This window comes from Lithobates pipiens, unplaced genomic scaffold, assembly GCF_037356315.1.
Source record: "Lithobates pipiens isolate NorthernLeopardFrog02 unplaced genomic scaffold, aLitPip1_a1.2 Scaffold_8, whole genome shotgun sequence".
In the NCBI taxonomy this organism is placed as follows: Eukaryota; Metazoa; Chordata; class Amphibia; order Anura; family Ranidae; genus Lithobates; species Lithobates pipiens.
Window position 1 is genome coordinate 41,894,696 of NW_027507903.1, and position 17,163 is coordinate 41,911,858.

General features: G+C 39.2%; 1 long non-coding RNA gene across 5 annotated transcripts in view; it reads right to left on the reverse strand.

Moving 5' to 3' along the window:
• LOC143963318 (uncharacterized) overlaps positions 1 to 17,163 on the reverse strand; it is a 159,163-nt gene that overhangs the window by 93,078 nt on the left and 48,922 nt on the right. For all 5 annotated transcript variants that reach the window (XR_013270940.1, XR_013270939.1, XR_013270938.1 and 2 more), the window contains exon 6: positions 5,646 to 5,727. This is a non-coding gene — a long non-coding RNA (uncharacterized LOC143963318). The remainder of the gene's footprint in view (positions 1 to 5,645; positions 5,728 to 17,163) is intronic.

Genomic DNA, 17,163 nt, shown 5'->3' on the forward strand with positions numbered 1-17,163 from the left:
TACAGATATGGGGATGGGCCCCGAATTATATTGAGCAGTTTTAAGTTTTAGATTTAGAGTAGAGCAGCCTTTCCCAACCTTTTACACAAGGAGGAACCCTTGAATTACTTTACAGCAGGGATATGCAATTAGTGGGCCTCCAGCTGTTGCAGAACAACAAATCCCATGAGGCATAGCAAGACTCTGACAGCCACAAGCATGACACCCAGAGGCAGAGGCATGATGGGACTTGTAGTTTTGCAACAGCTGGAGGTCCGCTAATTGCATATCCCTGCTTTACAGGCTCAGGGAACCCCTACTAGTAATTACTATATCTACAGATCTTGGTACATTAGTGTGATGGTCACTGGGAAGGATGCTCCTCATATTTCTACTCACAAGGAAGAATCCTACCTTACACATAGCTAAAAAAAATCATTTCTGCCAGTGGGGACTCATCTGAGAGGCAGAAGTTTCTCATGGCTCAAGGAACCCCTAGCAACCTCTGGAGGAACCCTAGTGTTGCACAGTATCATTGTTGAGAAAGGCTAGAGTTAGAACCTCTATTAGATTTTATTACTGTCTATCTCTCTCTCCATTTGTTGTAGAAAACTGGACAAAACTAAATGGAAATTCATTATTTTTATTGTCAAGGTAACATGAATAAAGGGGACTTTTTCAATGTGGACACTTGTGGAGACACTTAGGGGGGGTTTTATTAAAACTTGAGCGTGCAAAATCTGGTGCAGCTTGGCATAGAAACCAATCAGCCTCTGTGTTTTATTGTAAAAAATTAATTAAAGCGGAGTTCTGCCCCCCCCCCCCCTCCCCCAGCAAAAAATGGAAAGTCAGCAGCTACACATACTGTAGCTGATGACTTTTTATATTAGGACTCTTGCCTATCCTGGAATTCAGTGATGTCGGCACCCCAGCCGATGTTTCCATCGGCTCTCGGGTGCTGCCGCCGCCATTGCCTGTAAGGTATACCAACAGTGAATCCTTTCGGCTTCACAGCCGAGTCCCTACTGCACATGTACGAAGCGCGCTGTGTTTTCCTGAATGGGCCGGCGGCGACATGATCTCTTGGAAGTGGGGTCTGATGCCTGTCAAAAAGAGGTACCCGCTCTGCCCTGCCCCCCCTCCCGAAAGATACCAAATGTAACATCGGAGGTGCAGATAAGCGGAGCTTCCACTTTTGGGTGAAATTCCTCTTTAACAAGCTAAAGTTAAAAGCTGATTGGCTACTGTGCACAGCTACCCCAGGGCGCATTTATAAAACTGTGAATCTAACATTCACCAAATATGTACTGCAGGTGAAACTTCCAGGTGCAGGGTTTGTAAACAGGACAAACATGACAATGACTGATTCTTCACCAGTGAATGTTTGTGGAAGCCATATTCACAGTTTTTTTTTAAGTATGTCCCATAGTTGTATTCAATGGCATACAATGGTACACATTTCATCAATGTTTAAAAAAAAAAAAAAAACACCTGGTTCACACCTTTCAGAAGGATGGATCGTTCTGCATGTAAAATACAAGCTTTTATATGAATTTTGACCAATGCAACATAAAATACAGAAAGTCTCTTCCTGCTCCAGAAAATACAAGTGCTAAACTCATAAAAATGCATACAAAACACTACAATACATACATGAAAAAAAAACAACTGTGGTTCTAAATACAAAAATTTCAATGGGCTGTTATTGTGCTAGATAATATGTAAATGAACAGATGGGCTGAGAAGCTGATAAAATCAGTAAATGACAACCAATTAACACCTTTACCTGTTTTCCTTTGCAAGCCCAGGACCCAACTAGAATTTTTTTCCCTCCTCACCCATCTGCTAAATTATAATGACTGACAGTATAGCGTTTTATTCTTTGGATGGCAGAGAAGTAGGGATCCCATAAACAGGCAGTTATTTTAAAGTTTTTTTTTTCTTTTTATATAACAGAATAAAGATCATGCAATATGTCCGGTTTAGACGCATATAGTACTTGGTGGAGATCTTCTATAATGTAGTTTTTAAATAAAAATACAGTAATGCAAATGCTTGCACGTCGACTATTAGTATTTTAAGATGGCCAAACAACTATGCTAGCGGTAGCATGGGGTAGTATTATTTGTGTAGTCAAGTAATTGCACATTGGTTCAAAGTCCCATAGGCCGCTTGGCAGAGGGAGATGGTTAAGTCGTAATTCTTTTTTGGCTGGCATCTATACATGAGCAGTGCCATAGAAGCATTGCCCCCCCCCCCCCCCGGCAGTTGGAAGTGTGTAAATCTGTGCAAATCTGCACCTGTTGTCTGCATTTACAATCATTAATTTGCTTAGAAGGGTAAGTGGGGGAATAGGGGGCTTTGTACTACCAAAGTGCACTTCTTCTTTAAGGGGCCATACATAGGCCAATTATCTTGGCAGATTTGTTCATTAAGTACTCTTATCTGGAAGTTTGAATGGAGCACATCCAGGTCTTCCAGATTTCCCATTTAACTTTATGGTCAGATCTGTTATAGTTCAAGTCTCAAGGTTCTAAGGCAACCATTCTCAACCAGGGTTCCGTGGAACCCTAGGGTTCTTTTAGAGGTGGCTAAGGGTTACTTGAGCTGTGGTTGATTAAGTTTGATGGTGCCTACATAGATCTGAGTCAATGCCATTCGAAGGAGCCGGTGGTAGGACACCAATGATCTTTATAGCTCTCTGTAAGGGGGCCATTCTTACCATCACTGTAAAAAAGGGCATTCTTCTCACTGAACACCAAAGTAAGGGGCATTGTTCCCACTGGCCCCCAATGAATGGGTTCATCAGGAGTTCCCCTGAGACCTGAAAATTATTTTAAGGGTTCTTCTGGGGTAAAAGTGTTGCTCTAAGGGTTGTAGTTTCTGACTGGATGGCAGCAATACTGATGATGATTTTGTCCCTCTCCCCTCTACATTAAAAGTTTATATTCCTACAGGAAGGTCCAAGATAGAGCTGTCAGAATGGTAGGTATACAATGGAAGACTCCAAAAGTGGATAATACTAATTTTTCTCCAGTTTATTGAAATAGATCCTTTTATTTTGACATACAGTGCATCCGGAAAGTATTCACAGTGCTTCACTTTTTTCCACATTTTGCTATGTTACAGCCTTATTCCAAAATGGATTAAATTCATTATTTCCCTCAAAATTCTACAAACAATACCCCATAATGACAACGTGAAAGAAGTTTGTTTGAAATCTTTGCAAATTTATTAAAAAATTAAAAAACAATTCAATGCACTGTACAATGTAAATAATGAAAACAAATGCATGCATGATTCAGCTAGGTTTGCTTATGTCTTCGTTGACCTTTTATGATGCAATTGTATTATGTTCAAAATGGCAAGACAGTCTAAGTAGCTGGTCATTCTGGTAGCACCAGGAAGAAAGCACCAACCTATGTGTGAAGCCAGAGCTTCCCTTTACCCAGTCAACCATTCTTTACTAAGGCAAGCAAATGCATCTTGGTTTTATAACAAATGGCCAGTGACATAAATATTAGACGACTCATTTTGTTTTGATCAGCTAGTGGGCTAAAAAAAAAAACAGATTCCTCTAGCCACGCACATGAGGTGGATGGAGGAATCCTCCCCTCTAGGGACATTATATTCTGACAGCAGGACTCTTCACTGCCAGAATACACTGATCAGCAGCTGCAGCCAATTGACTGCAACCTGCTGATCAAGAAAATTTTTCCAACAAGCCAGTTCAACAAAAGTCAATCTAATACTCGACTTCTGTGGAACAGGCAAGACCACACATGGTTTAAAATCCAAGCTGAACTGGAGAATTTTCGATCCATCCATGGGTAGTTATACTACCTGTTTCAATTGGCCCGTTAGTAGCTATGAATCCTGGTGACTGCAGCTTGAAGTCTATAGCATAAACGGTGTTGCAAATCTGGGTTAACTTAAAGTGGAGTTCCGCCTAATTTATTTATTTTTTTTAAAGTCATCAGCTACAAATACTGCAGCTGCTGACTTTTAAAATAAGGACACTTACCTGTCCAGGGCGCCTGCGATGTCGGTACCCGAAGCCGACCTGTCCCTTGGCTCTTGGGTGGAGGTGCTGCCACCTTCGGTAAGGGAATCAGTAAGGGACTCGCTCTGCGCAATCCCACCGGTCCCTGCTGTCTTCTGGGACCTGTGTGTCTCCCAGAAGACAGCGGGGGGATGGAGAAGGTGCGTAGATACCCGTGGGTGGCTCGGCTATCTATGCCCGGGAGTGGGAGCAAAATACCTGTATTAGACAGATATCTGCTCCCCCTTCCCCCCTAAAAGGTGTCAAATGTGACACCGGAGGGGGGAGGATTACGAAAAGCGCAAGTTCCATTTTTGGGTGGAACTACGCTTTAAAGCAGACCTTCATCTTAAATCAGTCTTTCTCAACCAGGTTTCTGCAGAACCGTAGGGTTCCTCCAGAATTTGCTAGGAGTTCCTTGGGCCTCTCAGATAAACAGCCAATGACACTAATCATTTTTTAGCTACCTATAAGTGGGAAATTCTTCCCAAAGAACACAAATGTAAGGAACATCACACCAATGTAATGTGAGCTGTAGCTATAGTAATTATTATCAGGGGTTCCCTGAGACCAGAAAAAGTATGTTAAGGCTTTAGGTCAAAAAGGGCTTCCCTAAAATAATATTGATTTTATCCTGCCTTCTCCCCCTCCCTCTCTCATATTTGGATATTACTTATTACTAATTTTTTTTTAACTCAACATTGTGCTGCAAGGCATCAGGTTCTGGCAGAACCCTACAGCATATTTCTACATGAGAGATGGTAGCACTGGGGGAACGGGGAGCAAAACTAAAGGGGACTGAAGTCCCTCTTTCGGTCAGTCTTCCTGAATTTCCCTAGGCATGTTTAAACTGGAAATTACTTTCCAAAAGATAAAAAAATAAAAATCACACTGGGTGCAAATTCAGCATACACAAAGTAGTAAAAAAATAACTGAATTAGTGTAAAGATTATGGAATGTGAATTGAAAAAAATAAAGGGAAGGTGCAACATACCACGACAACCAGTCAGAATTCAGCTTTGAGCAGCTTTAGAATGGATCCCTTCAATTCTTGCTACTAAAAAATTGTTTTTTTCACTACTGTCCCTTGAACCATGTTATAAAAATATTCCTTTTTGCTCTTAATGAGGAGATTATGAAAGAGCCTTGGGACCATCCTAAAAAGTTTTAAACACAATACTGAGTTTGAAAGTCAGAATTCCGACTTTTAATCTTGGAATTATGACTTTCAAACTCAAAACTGTGTTTAAAACATTTTAGGATGCCCCCATGGCTCTTCTATAGGGAATTGAGGGGTTCATTTACTAAGGGCATAATAGACTGCAGTTGCCCTCTGCAAGTGCAGTTCCAGAGCTTAGTAAATGAGCAGAAGGTTTGCTGTCTTTCACCATCCAATCATGTGCAAGCAAAAATCCTTTTTTTTTTCCTTACATGTGATTGGGTACTCTTTACAACGTGCAGCTTTACCTCATTTACTAAGCTTTGGAGCAACTGTACTTGCAGAGGACAGTCTATTTTCCTTAAGTAAATCAAGCCCATAGTGTACTACTGCATTGTTACATGCAAGAAAACATTTTCCGGTACAAGAATAGAATATAAAAATTTAAAATAACGTGCAATATACCTGTTGTTATGCCAGGAAGAACATGAGGATTCCAAGACAACACAAGAGGTTCAGTTTTTGAACCAATAATTTCTTTCTTCACCTAAAGAATTAGTAAACCACAATTAAATGTCGTAAGCTACAAAAAGGGGGTCTCATAGTATAAATTACATTTTATCACTGCTTTAGTGTTTCTATGGACGTTAACATATATGAACGTATTATATTAAGAAATGCACATATTATGCAAATTAAAATGGCAGTTTAAAAAAGCAAGCATCGAGGGCTGTCAGCCAGATATTATTTATAAAAACATCTTATCACCTAAAATGTGGTCTACGTATCTAACAATTCAGTGAACAATATCATTACTAGTAGACTGTCTCAGCTCATTGAAAGTTTGTACTGGCCAGTGCCCGCTTCAAGTTGGTCAGTGGTATTGTCAGTCAAAAGCTGGGATCACTCAGATGTAATGAATTAACGTTAAAAGAAGGTGGATACCAATACAAAATCCACAAGTAAATTACCTGCTGACTCACCGAAAATTCAGTGGTGAACAAAAGTCCATATGAAAACTAGGGTAATGTGAACCCAACTATGGGCTCATATCAAGAAACGGGGTCCAATAAGGAACAAACTGCGACAACAACAAAAACTATTTTTTTTTATAAATGGTATGAACTACAGATATCAATCTGCCATGCGATGAATGTAGTAACTGAGCAGGCCAACTGAAGAAGATATAATGTATTGTTTTATTTATCAAAGTAGTACGGTCCTCCAACACAGAGGTTTCCGGGATGTGACAGCTTGTGATGTCTTACTTTTTGGACCGTATAGAGGGCCAGATAAAGGGGAGACCAGCTGCCAATCATATGAATTACAATACAGAACAAATACAGATTTGCCAATGGATATATCCTGATTTTTTAAGACTGTCCTCCAGCCAAATCTACATTTCTTAGTGTATTACATTTCAATCTGCTTTTTCCCAAATATCTTATGTTCAATTCATTTTTTACATTGAGTTTCTAATTACATTTTTTTTTTCATTTGTAAATAAATATATTTCCTGTTTCACATTAGCAACCATGTCGTAAGGAGACTATCATGTCACAGTTGTTTAAAACAGTGCCTGGAGAAAAATGTGCAATAGCAAATTGTACTTTAAAATTATCTGCAAATATTGTAGGTAGGATAACCAGAAGCAAGTACATTTTTACCCCTCTAGCAGCATGACCTTCCTATGCTAATACAACGCTCTGCTGTGAACATGGCATTCATTGGCATCAGCCTCAGCTGATATGAAAACCATCTGGCAAAGCAGCACTTGATATCACAGGGCACCTCTGGCAGAATGGCATCCCTCCAGTAACATCACCTCTCTGGCAACATGACACCCCTTGGCTTGTGGTATTGTAATAGCTCCCTGGTGAAGGGTGACGCCTCTCTGCCTATTGATAGTAAAAGAACCTTCTGTTTATGGTTGACTTACATGATGCCGTACTTCCAACCTGAGAAGAAACTTGAGACGCTCATGTCTCAGGGTAGGTGACACTTCAGCACAGAGCCCCCAATTCACACTCTGCTGAGATTATATCACATTATATGAGATTACGTTTAGGCCCTGTTCAATTCTTCAGCTGCTTGCTGAACCATTGATCCATGCATCTATGTTACAATAAGTGTAGCAAAGTGCCCATTACAGCAACATCTTTTCCTGTTATTCTCAATAGGAGTTTTCTATGGGCATAAACTTATGTCTATTGGCATAAGCAGATGGAAGCTACCTATTTCTAGACACCTGCTGAAAAATGAAAGCACTGTTACCTCTACATTTCACAAATGATGGTGTACACGTGTGATATTTTATCTGCAGTGATTGCGTATCATAAGTGGTAAACCAGCAGCGCATACAGGTCAAGCTCTGATTCTCAGACACTGGAGATCATTCATAACGCCCATCATTTGAGAATGGGTTGATGAACTCAATCACATAATGAGAATAGCGGAACTGAAGGCTAGTCTACAAGAACACGGCTTGAAGTTTGTGTAAATATGGCATCCCTGGATTGAGTTCTCGAGTTCTTCCAAGAACCAATCTTTCCTCTGACTACTATAATTTGATCTTTTCTGGCCTTCAGAGAAATTTGCAGACCGCATATCAACCAGAGAACCCCCCTTTGTTTCCTTTCCTATGATTTCTACGCTTCCTTCTCTCTTCTTCTTTCTACATCCTTTTTCTTTCCCGATGCTCTATCACTTTTTACTTTTTACCTTCTCTGGTTTTCCTTTCTTTTCTTTATGTGCTCTAGACGACGGAGATAATAAAAACCTACAACCTTAACATCTATAGAGACCATAAAACCTATTTGTGTTATTTCACATGCCTTTAAGTCGTCCCGAGAATGTAGAAACAGGGTGCATGTGATGTGAATGTCTCTATCTGATTGCTCTGGCTTCTCCACTGAAGGTGACACTGACCTATTGTTTTGTTGATCCTCCTGGTGTCAGGAGCGTTTAGCATTCCTGTTCCTTGATATCTGCTGGTTCCAGCATCCTGGTTTTGGCTATGACGCATTCTCCTTGTCTGTCTGTCCTCCTGCGAGGTGATTGATGTAACCAGTCTCTGGTGGAAGTTGGTTCTTTAAGCCAGTCAAGTCTGCAGTCTCATGCTTGTGATAACATGTGTAATATGTGCTCAAGCCCGTTGTCTGTCTGTCCTGCTCTGCTGTATGGATTCCCCTGTTTATGACCTCGGAATCAGATATCGACTATTCTCTGAACTCTACCTGCCTTTTGAGTATACAAATTGGACCCTGACTACTCTGAACTTTGCCTGCCTTGTACCTGGACTGTCATTGAACAACTCTGCCTATCTGCCAACCGCAAGTACCTGTTTTCTTTGCTTAGCTTGCACCTGCCCCAGCGTGGTGTCCAGGCATTATAGCATTGTGTATAAGACCTGCAGGCAACCAAGTACTTTTAGGCCTGCTTGCCTTATGGGAAAGAGGCATAATACTATTAAAAAGCTCAATAATAGTTCTGCTGAACTCAGTAGATAGCTTTAAAAAAAAGGTCTGGATTATTTTCTAAATGTACATAATATAACTGGATACTAATATTTATAAGTAAAGTTAATCCTGGAAATATCTAATTACCTCTTGGGGGATCAGGAAAGATTTTTTCCCCTGCTGGAGCAAATTGGATTATGCTTTCCTGGGTTTTTGCCTTCTTCTGGTCCAACTATGGGTATGAAGATGCCATAATTTTTTTCCCTTTTGTTGGTTGAACTAGATGGACTTATTATTATTATTATTATTATTATTATTATTATTATTATTATTATTATTATTATATAGGATTTATATAGCGCCAACAGTTTACACAGCGCTTTACAATATAAACTTGCATCTTTTTTTAACCAGACTAAATATTAAACTAAAAAAATAAAGTTTATGCTTGAAAAAAAAAATATCCACAATGTCTCTCACTTACTATACACAATTTAGGCAATACACTTTTTATATGATGTCAAATAACTATGTCCATATAGACCTAGACAGGTAAAGTTGGAGCCACTGATAGCTATAAGAAAACACATACATTATGTAACCCACCATAAATCAACTGACTTGGGAACCACAGATCTGCCAGCAGATCAGAAAATCAAATAATACAAAGTTGTATTGCATGTGCCTGTATGTATGAAGATGCCAAATCAACTAGGCCTGCACTAGGCTTTGAAGGCTTGCTTGGTCTGCTGTGGCTCATGAATATTGAAGCAGATTGACCAATTCTAATTCAAATTTGCATGTTTTGATTTGTTGATTCCCCCTGGTAAATTTGTGGATTGGGAGTTGATTTGTTCATGTTGGTTTGTTGGCATGATTCCATTAGCTTTCAGCAAAATGGTGTTTCCACTGGAGTTCAGATACAGTGTGTCCCCAGCCTTGTCCAGTACAAAGCAATCCAAAGTAATGTTGGCATAATCCACTTTAGTCATTTACTGTAATGTAAAATAATTGAAGAATCTACCTGTGAATTTAGGGCGATTGACGGTGGAGTTTAGAATTTGCAGAGATCCCTCAAAGTTATATTAGAATACAATGAAAGGAGCCAGTGGCTAATTCAGTCAAGTAACATCTCGCCAAATCTGAGTTTTGGTTACTAAAAATATCAATCGTTTATTATTTCCACTAACAGTGACCATTAAATGACTCTAATGACCCATACACACTATCGGATTTTTTGACAACAAATGTTGGCGGAAAGTCCGACCGTGTGTATGCTCCATCGAACATTTGTTGTCGGATTTTCTGCCAACAAATGTTGGCTAGCAGGTTCTCAAATTTTCTGCCAACAAATTTTGTTGTTGGACTTTACAATCATGTGTACACAAGTCCTTCAGGCAAAAGTCCACAACACCATTATCCCCTTAAGAATAAAGATACAACTATGTTGGTGTACCTTGTTAATTCGACATTGTATTTTTTTTAAATGTAACTGCCTACTCCCAAACTGTCATTTGAAGTAAAACACATAGCCAAGTATTATTCTACACAATTTTTTTTTTATTGTGCATTAAAATAAGAAAACAAATAAAATTAGACATGCTATCTGCCAATAGAGCTTAACCAAAAAGTGCATTCCTTGCATCCAAAAATATAGAAAATATACCAAATCAAATCATTATTCAACCAAAAAAATAATGTCAAAGCAATAACTCCAAGGCCAATAATAAATAACATGTTATCCCCTCTGATTCCACAACATGTCTGGTTGACGAACGGCTGTTCAGACACAAACTGAAAAGCACGAAGCAACACTCACCAAACTTCTACTAACACGAAATTAGCAGAAGAACCACGTAGTATGTCTAGTACGCCACTACGTTCATAATTGTTGGCCAACATTTGTGTGACCGTGTGTATGCAAGACAAGTTTGAGCCAACACCCTTCAAACAAAGTTTCACGGTTTTGTTGTCGGTTTTGTTGTCGTGTGTACGAGGCATAAGGGTTACACAACTCTGCTATGCGTATTCCTATATTGTTCAGAATCATCACTACTAAATTTCAAGGGACAAGACTTATCATATAATACCCAATGCATAGCCTTAAGGGTGCCCTTACACAGGAATGAAGATTCAAAAGTCAAAGTCTCATACCCATACTCTTTTGTCAGCTTTGACAGGCTTCAGTGACTGTCTGTGGACCTCTTTCATCTGTATAATGAAGGGAGGCTCCTGCAGGACATGGCGGATAGCAGCATAGGTCTGCACATTAGCAGACCATAAATGCATACAGTTGCATTTTTGACCCTGTGCTAACATACTGTGCATTCAGTGCCCTGCAGGAACCTGTGTTCATCATGGAGATAAATGAAGGTCAGCAGACAGTTGCTGATAGCTGCCAAAGTCTCTGGAATGTGGGTGTGCAGATGTTAGATCTTCACAACCATGCAATGTTACCATTGCAGTTCATAAAGTGTTTTCAGTCCTGATAGTATGACAGTCCCTGTCCCTGCCTTGTCTGACAACATGATGATTTATTCAGGCAGCAACAGCATTTGGCGAACAGCCATGTATAAAATAAATGTGTATATAGTTCAACAACATCTATCATATTTTTATGAAAACAAATTGTATGGCGGGATAGTTATAGCTTTAGAATGATAGTGATGTCAGTAGTGGAATTGCCTTTAGATGAAAGTCAAAGAGCCAGGAGGCCTATAACAATCATACTGTACATTCTTGGTGAAGCCAACATATGCACTTCCTACATTAATAAAAGGTGCTATGATATCACCCCATTACCTTGTCTCATCTATGCACAGTTTGGGGACAAATAGATTTAACCACTACTCCACTCTGATCTTGTGGTAAGTTATGTAGTTTAAGGACCTCCATAACTGGCTATAAATGAAAGCTGAAATTCAGTCAGCTATATATAAATAGAAAAATAAATTCTATTAGTGTCCCCTCGCCTATATACAGGTATCTAATATAACTTTACAGATTTGTGCTAATAGAAAAGAAAGAATGTCTACACGTGATGTGATAATTATTCCTGGTGTATATCTCCACCATTCACCACCTTGAAACATGATCTGTGCATCAATACCACCACCAAAGGCTGAAAAGCTTGCCTACCAGATCACATGGACCTCACCACTACAGAAGGACACTAGCGCTTATGGCTATAAAGCCAGCCAGGGCCTTTAAGGTTTCTAGGCACTTTTCACCATTGATGCCCCACTCATCCTCCTCCCACACTGTGGTGTGAGCAGTAGCCAGCCCGGCAGGCTCTCACCACAGGCAGGGAGGAGTATGAGTGGTGCGTCAATGATGAAAAGCCCCTGGAATCCTTTTCATCCTTTGGTGGTGGCATTGATGGGCTGATCACATTTCAAGGTGGTGGATGGTGGAGATATACACCAGGAATAATTATCACATCACATTTTTATTTTATTTTAGCGCAACTCTGTAAAGTTATATAATTTGGACTGTGTTTATATCTCGCAGGAGAGTTGCTGCTTGTTATATTTGTTAATGACGTTACTAGCGTGTTTTTTCTTACAATTTATTTCATTTTTATTAGGGATCTAATTCTTATTTAATCTAGGGGGGTATGCAATAGGGAACATAACAGCCGGTCCATTGTAACCACTCCTTTTTGCCACACTGGTTGGCCACCCTCTTGTTGACATCATCACATACTGTACACTGCAGGAGCCGTAACCACAACTGGTCCTGCACTATGTGTGATGACATTAAGGGCCTGCCCACATTCCATTGCTGGAGAAGGAGTGGGAAAGATTACCAGCTGCCACAAGACCAAAGAATAAGGCATGTATTCCTTTACAATACACCCCTAGACTAACCAACTATTTAACCATATGTATAAAGATTGGAAAGCTGAGCTTGAATAGCCTGTTAAGGTAAGTCCTACAGTCAGACACAATAATGGTTGATGTACTAAAGGAGCAGAGATCATTCACGTAGCAAACTGAATAACGCAAAGCAGAGTTCAATTTTTCCATTTTTTAATTTCATTGTTTAAAGCACATGTCAGAAAAAAAAACACATTTTGTATATCAGCGATACATGCACAATTTCCCATGTTTTATCTCCTAAAACACACTGCAAGTACAAAAAATGGCCGTTGATGTGGCAGAAATATTGACATGACAACACTGTATTTCTGGCTCTTAATTCAGCTCTACCCACTTAATTTCTGATGCAAACCTCTCGTTATCTACCCCCCCCCCCCCTTCATCTTTATAACTCCACCCTTTGTACAGGCAGAGAGCACAGGAAGTTTTCAGCTCACAAAATTTCTTGCAAAATCAACAGCTATTTTATGCACTTAGCACACATATATAACAAAGCACTTTCAGAGGTATAGTTAGCAGACCAAAAGGAAGCAAATGAGAAAATCCCAGTATGAAGGTTTACATACACTTTAAATTCCCCCGCACTTGATTGGGTTATCAAAGTAAAGACAACTTTATTCTGCTAAAGTACTCCAATAACATTTAATCTATTGTGCAACCATAATAGCCAACTCTCATTTGTGTTGTGTTAAGCTGGCCATAAACAAATCTTTTTTAATTTGCCAGCGGGCTGAATTAAAAAAAAAATGGATTCCTCTATCCACATAATCAAGATGGATAGAGGAATCCTCCCTGCTCAGATACTATATTCTGATTGGAGGGACTCCCTGGTGTCAGAATACACTGACCAGCAGCTGCAGCCTGCTGGCTGCAGCCACTAATTTAAAAAAATTCTGAGAAGCCCGTTTGAAAGAATTCAACCATTCTGATGAAAGGGAGCAGCCACACATGGATTGCAATTTGGCTTGTCCCTGCTGAACTGGCTGAATTTCCATCCATCTATAGCCACCTTTACATTTCTTTAGTTTGAGGTTTGTCTTACTGTCTATCTGGAGTTGTTATGTTCTCCCTGTATCTGCTTGGGTTCCCTCCGAGTTTTCTAGTTTATACACTTTGGGGTTGATTTATTAAAGGCAAATAGACTTGCACTTTGCAAAGTGCAGTTGAACTCTACAAGTGCAGTTGCTCCAGAGCTTAGTAAATGAGCATAAGCTCTGCTGACTTCCATCATCCAATCACACACAAGCAAAAATGTTTTTTTTTTTTTTTCTTGCACATGATTTGGAAAGTGAAGCTTTACCTCATTTACTAAGCTCTGGAGCAACTGCACTTGCAGAGTGTAACTGCACCTTGTAAAGTGCATAGTCTTTTTGCCTTTAGTAAATCAACTGCTATGTCTAGTTAACACTTTTTCTCATTTATACCTATAATATACAGTGCATAAATATATATTATGCTAGCCATTGTACTGGCCTCTGGCTTAGTTAGGCCTAGAAAAGAATGACAATAATTGGTATATTAGAATGCAAGAAGGGATTAATGTAAGTGGTCATAGAAATTATTATGGAATAAGATGGCTCTAAATAAACTGACAGAGCCTGAAACTAAAACAAAAAGTGTCACAGAGGTGTGTAGTATGGAGCAAACATTACAGCTTACATGATCTTTATATGCACAGGTTCATATCATTGAAACCCATGCAATGTAAAGTCCATGGTCGGCAGTCTATACGCATTGTCCCACATTAGCCTATTGTCTGACATATACCCAATGGGAATAGTTTGTTAAAAAATTTTTATTAAAGCTGAGCTGTGCAAAGATAAACTTTATTTATACTTGGCAGGAAACCCACTGCAAAGTATATCTGCTTGATTTACCAAGAGGATGATTAATAAGTTGATATACTTAAATTAATCCTCACTCCTCCGGCGGTAGGTGCTCTCCTCTACTGGCCAAGGCTCCAGAATGTGAGCGGACCTTGGGTGTCCTCCCATACAGTGCAAGACTTCTGGTCCTACATGTGATGGGATGACATCAGAGAGCTGTGACCAGCAATGAAGTAGGGACCAGTCATACAAAGAGGAGGAAGCTCATGGGAGTGGGGAATAAGGCAAGTGTATCACTGTATTCATCATCTCCTATGGGAAAAAAAGTTAGCCCTTGCAGTGGGGAAGAGGACCAAATATAAGGGTAAAGGTTATGTTTTTACAGAGGTCAGCTTTAATGTAACTATGCTTAAAGCCAGGGCTGCTGATAAGGCAGTACAACTGGCCCTGTTGCACTGGGCCCAGACCTCATCTGCTACACAAGGGGGCCCAGGACAACTTTATTGTTAATTTCTTCATAAATTAATAAATTGATTTTACTAGACCATACCACTGCTCTTACTTGTTTACCAGGGCTGAAATTACATTTCCCTGGGCCCCATCATTTCAATAGAGGTAAGTGGGATTTTTTTCATTTTCGGGCGTAGAGGGGTAAAGTCAGTGTCACTGTTTCACTGCACCCCAGAGGGGATGGGTGGGGTGTAGAAGGGGTTGGGGGGGCCCAGTCAGGAAGGCTGTACAGGGCCCCATGATTTTAGCTGCAGCCCTGATTATAGCCATATGTACTTGGTGGTACGGCTCCAGGCTGAGGTGTAGGCCCCCACTGGCACTCAGGATAGTAGGGATGCCAGCGTAAGAAAACCCCCATCCAGTGAGCTATTAACATTTTAGTTTGAAACTTCTGCTTGCCATAGCTGATCCTAGTATAGAATATACATGTGAAAGCCTCAGACCCCTATGATTGTGGGGTAAAACATGTCAGGGGGCATGGCCCGGGGAGTGGCATTGAATGTGAATTCCACATGTGTACATCCATACTATAATCCGCTATGGCGAGCGGCAGTTTCACGCTAAAATATGCTTAAAGTGGAACTAAATTCTCTCAGTCAACAGTAACTGCTTTTAATCATTATACTGGTAGCATTAATAACTAGATAGGGAGGTATATTATATTAACATATTTTCAACTTTTTTTTCTTTTTAGTTTCTTCAATTGCTTCCTGGATTCTGGCCTAGGCCAAAATGATGTCATACATCCTAGGAAACTTTATGGCCATTTCTTGGGTTCTTTCATATGGAGTAGGGGTTTCTCAGGTAAGCACACCCTTCTGCCTGCATTCCTGAGCTAAGGGTAGATGGATTCTAGTAAGCAAATGCTACATGAATCATCTGCTCTAACTCAAGATAGCCACAGCTAAAAATGCTAGTGGGGGTTGTTCTTTAACTTCTTCACACCAAGCCCACGTAAATATGTTGCCTCTCTGTGGCCAGATCTTGGTGCCCAACGGCCGCATATTTGCCTGCAATAGCGCCGACAGAGCTGTGCCAAGAGCGTGCACCCTGCAAGCTCCCAGTACAGTTACCAGTGGCTAACAGAAAGCTCCTGTCCGTTGCTTCCAAACGGGAGCTTTTTCGAGCATGTGACAGCCAATCACAGTGGTCACATGACCATAAGCCCCACCCAGCCTCCTGGCATTCTAAACCCCTTAAAGGGCCAGCAGGCGCCAGCTCTAAGCGGTCAAAGTAATTTCTCAACAAAATAAAGCATGGAGACATAGATGGAGGGATGGGTGAGTTTACTTTATTATTAAAAATAAATTAAACAGCGTTTTCAGTTTGTGGTGCTCAGATAAAGTTTAGTTCTTCTGCCTTAAAAAAATCCAATCATAATCGAATTAATAAAAAATAGCAATTGTACACTTTTACAAGGCATGCATTATATATTTTTATATATAAATATAAAATAGCAATGGTACACTGTGAAAATGTATATATATATAGATAGATAAATAGATAGATAGATATATAGACATAGATATATATAGACATATAGATATCTATATATACATATATGGATATATATATATATATATCTATATATCTATATATCTATATCTATATAAAGTGTACACATTTTCATAGTGTACCATTGCTATTTTTATTAATTAATATATATAAATAAATATATAAATATATATATATATATATATATATATATATATATATATATATATATATATATATATATATATAATGCATGCCTTGCATTTTGTCTATGGTATAGTGTACATATGTTCCGCATTTCTGTACAAATAATTGCAATTGAATTGAATTGCAATTCATTTTTATGTTGCTTAAATTAGTATTAATTTCCTTTGGCAGTCAATTCTCAGTCCAATACCTATTGTATTTCATTGTAATCTAGAACATTACAAGAAATCTTTTTTTTTTTTTTTTAATCTTTCATCCTATAATGTATTTTAGGAAGTCATGTTATTCATTTTTTACAAAGTAAATTTTAAGAAAATGCATTGATAACAACAAGAAAATCTGCCTTCATTTCAATCACCAACACAAATTTAGGTAAAAACACAAAACTTACATAGCACAGAAACAAAGACAATTTTAATTCCAGATGGATTAAATGTGGCCTGTATATTGAATACAACGTACGTAAAGAAAATGGGATTGCTATATGTGTGAATGTTCAGATAATTGATACATATCATTAAAATGCATATTTGCTTTAGAGAAGGAGCCAGCCGTCTTCACAATAAAGAGAATATCAGTATTCGCGCATACGAGGACGGGAAATTAG